General features: G+C 39.3%; 1 non-coding gene across 1 annotated transcript; it reads right to left on the reverse strand.

Moving 5' to 3' along the window:
• Positions 1-210: 210 nt before the first annotated feature.
• On the reverse strand, positions 211-317 carry LOC125549638. Its single transcript, XR_007301414.1, has one exon. It is a non-coding gene; the product is annotated as a small nucleolar RNA R71 (small nucleolar RNA).
• Between the last annotated feature and the right edge of the window lie 4230 nt (positions 318-4547).

The following is a 4547-nucleotide window of genomic DNA, read 5'->3' on the forward strand; positions in this document are numbered from 1 at the left end:
CATGAGCATATAAGGACTTTCTTGGAGTATTGTAACACCCTCAAGCAAAATGGAGTTTCACCCAGTGCTATCAGATTATCACTATTCCCATTTTCATTGAGAGATGGAGCAAGAGTATGGCTTCACTCATTGCCTGAACATCTGAAAGATACTTGGGAGACTTCATTGCAGACATTTCTTGAGAGATACTTTCCACCCACAAAAGCTGCCGAATACAGGGACAAGTTAACAAGGTTTACTCAATATGATGGAGAAAGTTTGTATGACGCATGGCAAAGATTCAACTCTTTAATCAGAATGTGTCCTCATCATGGTTTAGAAAGATGGCTGGTGTTACAAACCTTTTACAAAGGACTGTCCACTCAGACCTGAGCTTTTGTTGATTCTGCTGCTGGAGGAGGAATCATGAACAAAACCCTTGATGAAGCATTTGCATTGATTGAAAGTATGGCGTCCCATCATTTCCAATGGTCAAGTGAAAGAGCAATAACACCACCACATCCTGGTGTGTATAATGTGTCTGCAAATGATAGCATGGCGGCTTAGATTGACATCTTGAACAAGAAGATGGATAGTATCATGTCAAATTGCAACGGTACATCTGTAGCTTCAGTAAGTGTGCCTCAAATGTGTGATGTATGTGGCCAAGCAGGTCATCCTTCAACAGAATAAACCTTCTATTCAGCAATTGGATCATCGGTTTCAGAAGTAAGTTATGCCCAAGGTCAAGGTCCATCTCAAACAGCTACAATCCTTCTTGGAGGAACCATCCAAACTTGTCGTACAAGAACAATCAATCATATACAAATGGATCGACAGTACAAGGAAATCGACCACCAAATCATCCAAGTCAATTTCAAGTGCCAAGGCAGAATGAACAACAAAATGTTCAGCCAAATGGAATGGAGGAAATCATGAAGATGCACTTGGAATTAATGAACAAGATGACAAATGAAGTTAATAGCATAAAAGATGCTGTTAAGATGCTTGTGAGCAAAATGGATAGTATGGTGGGAGAAAATGAAGCAAGGCTGCCTGCTCAACCAATTCCAAACCCGAAAGCTCACTATGGGACAATATCTTCAGTTGATGCAGTGACTACAAGGAGTGGAGTTACGACAGGACCATTACTTCCTATTTCGAAGACATATGTGCCTCCTGCTATGAGGCCAAGTTCATCCGAAACTCCACCTTCAACATTATCAGAGAAAATAAAGGAGAAAGAAGTTGATATCCGAATCAAAACTGAAGTCAAATTCCCTGGTTTTCAAACAAGAGCTGATTCTTTGCCAGAGGAAGCAATAACAACCAACAACATTCCCTTTCCTGAGAGGTTCAAGAAACACAAAGATGACAAGCAATTTGCCAAATTTTTGGAAACTATGAAAGGAGTTTAGATTAATATTCCTATTCTTGAGGCTGTCTTGCATGTTCCGATCTATGCCAAATATTTCAAGGAATTATTAACAAAGAAAAGAAGCATGTCTGAGCCAGAAGTTGTTACTCTATCAAAGGAATGCAGTGCAATAATTCAGAATTCCCTGCCTGAAAAATTGGATGACCCAGGAAGTTTTTGTGTACCATGTGTTATTGGAAACAAAACTTATAGTGCACTATGTGACTTGGGCTCAAGTGTTAGTGTGTTACCACATTCAGTTAGCAAAAGGATGTTCTTGGGAGAATTGAATCCAACATCCATAACTCTTTAGTTGGCCGACAGAACATATAGGAGACCTGTTGGGATTCTTGAGGATGTTCCAATCATAGTTGGGAAGTTTGCTTATCCGGTTGACTTTGTAGTGCTAGATATGGAGGACAAGAGTGAGGCTGTGATTCTTGGAAGACCATTTTTGGCCACAGCTGGTGCACTTATTGATGTCCAACAAGCTAAATTGAGCTTGAGGTTCGGAAATGAAAAGGTGGAGTTTGACATGAAGCATGCAACACATGTTCCTCAAGGAGAAGAACATTGTTACAGAATTGATACATTACAAAAATGTGTCGAAGAAGGTTATGAAGAGAGGTATGGAAGTATTTGTTGTGAAGTAGTTGATGAGGACAATAGTGAAATTAGATACGAGGAAATCAGACCTGTGAGCATGTTGGAAAGTAGTGCAAGGTCATTAGGGAAGATGCAACCAAGGAAAATAGATATGAAACAACTTCCAGAAAGTTTGAAGTATGCATTCTTAGACAATGAAAACCAGTGGCCAATTATCGTAAACAGTGAGTTGACGGAAATGCAAATAAAAGGGCTTCAAGCAGTTTTGCAAAAGTACAAGGATGTTATTGGATATTCGATCGATGATATGAAAGGGATAAATCCTGCTGTCTGCTCTCACAGGATTTACTTGAAAGAAAGTAGTGTGCCAATTAGAGAAAGTCAAAGAAGGTTAAATCCTCATTTGCAAGAGGTTGTCAAAAAGGAGATTCTTAAATTGCTCTCTGCTGATATCATATACCCAATTTCGGACAGCGAGTGGATGAGTCCCATTCACATGGTGCCCAAAAAAGGAGGAATAATTGTCATTGAAAACGAACAAGGGAAAACTATTCCTAGTAGGACTGTCACAGGGTGGAGAATGGTCAATGATTTCAGAAAGTTAAATGAAGTAACAAGGAAGGACCATTTTCCTTTACCATTTATTGACCAAATGCTGGAAAGGCTTGCTGGGCATGAATATTTCTGCTGCTTAGATGGGTATTCAGGATTCTTGCAAATCCCAATTCACCCGGATGATCAAGACAAAACAACTTTCACTTGCCCATACGGAACATTTGCTTACAAAAGACTAGCTTATGGACTTTGTAACGCACCCCAACATTTCAAAGGTTTATACTCTCTATATTCTCAGATATGATAGGAATCAAAGTGGAGGTGTTCATAGATGATATTACAGTCGTTGGAAAAAGTTATGAAGATTGCTTGAATAATCTGGCGGCAGTTCTTCAGAGGTGTTCAGAAGACAATCTAGTCCTAAACTGGGAGAAGTGTCAGTTTCTTGTAAGGGAAGGAATTATTTTGGGACATTTCGTATCTAAAAGAGGAATTGAGGTTGATCAAGCAAAAGTCAAAGTAATATCAAAACTTCCACCACCTGCAAATGTGAAGGGAGTGAGGAGCTTTTTGGGACATGCTGGGTTCTACAGAAGATTCATAAAGGATTTCTCCAAGATAGCCAAACCCCTCACTAATCTCCTAAACAATGATGTTAAGTTCAACTTTCATGCAGAATGTGAAAAATCCTTCAACCTGCTCAAGGAAGCATTGGTCACCGCTCCAGTAGTGCAACCCCCTGACTGGGAATTAACATTTGAGATAATGTGTGATGCAAGCGACTTTGCTGTTGGTGCAGTACTTGGACAAAGAAAAGGAAAAGATTTGCATGTAATATACTATGCTAGCAAAACACTTGATGATGCTCAAGCTAATTATACAACCACCGAAAAGGAGTTGCTGGCAGTAGTGTATGCCTTTGACAAATTCAGGCAATATCTTGTGGGATCTCATTGTGTAGTTTACACAGACCATGCTGCAATCAGATATTTACTCAGCAAGAAAGAAGCTAAGCCAAGGTTAATTAGATGGATACTCCTGCTTCAAGAATTTGATGTGGAAATCAAGGACAAGAAAGGAGCTGAAAATGTTGTGGCAGATCACTTGTCGAGATTGCAAAACAATGCAGTAGACTCCTTACCCATCAATGATGTTTCACCAGGGAGCAATCTTATGAAAGTGAATAGTATACAAAACTATACACCATGGTATGCAGATATAGTTAATTATCTGGTCTGTAAAAAAGTTCCTACAGATTTTGGGTATCAGAAGAAGAAGAAATTCCTATCAGATATGAAGCATTTCCTTTGGGATGAACCTTACTTGTTCAAGCATTGTGCTGATGGTATTGTTCGAAGATGCTTGCCGGAAAGTGAAACTAAAAGTGTGATTTATCATTGCCATTCATCCCCTTATGGAGGTCATGCAAGTAGTCGAAAGACTCAAGCAAAAATTTTGCAAGCAGGATTTTATTGGCCAACTTTATTCAAGGATGTGCATTCCTTTATTGAAGCTTGTGATCCTTATCAGAGAACTGGAAAGATTTCAAAAAGGCAAGAGATGCCTCAAAAAGGAATTCTTGAAGTAGAGCTCTTTGATGTATGGGGAATTGATTTGTTGGACCCTTGCCATCATCAAAAGGGTACAAATACATATTGGTGGTAGTGGATTATGTGTCAAAATGGGTTGAGGCTGTGCCAACCGTCAATGCTGATTCCAAGTCAGTTTGCAATTTATTCAAGCAAGTGATTTTTCCAAGATTTGGTGTGCCACGGATTGTTATCAGTGATGGAGGAACACATTTCAACAACTCCCAACTAGATTCTCTCTTAGCAAAATATGGAGTTCATAATCACAGAATTACAAATCCATATCACCCACAAGCAAATGGACAAGTGGAGTTGTCTAATAGAGAAATAAAGGCTATCCTCGAGAAGGTAGTATCAAAATCAAGGTCTGACTGGGTACTGAAATTACCAGACACACTATG

The sequence above is a fragment of the Triticum urartu genome, chromosome 3 (assembly GCF_003073215.2).
Source record: "Triticum urartu cultivar G1812 chromosome 3, Tu2.1, whole genome shotgun sequence".
NCBI classification, from domain to species: domain Eukaryota; kingdom Viridiplantae; phylum Streptophyta; class Magnoliopsida; order Poales; family Poaceae; genus Triticum; species Triticum urartu.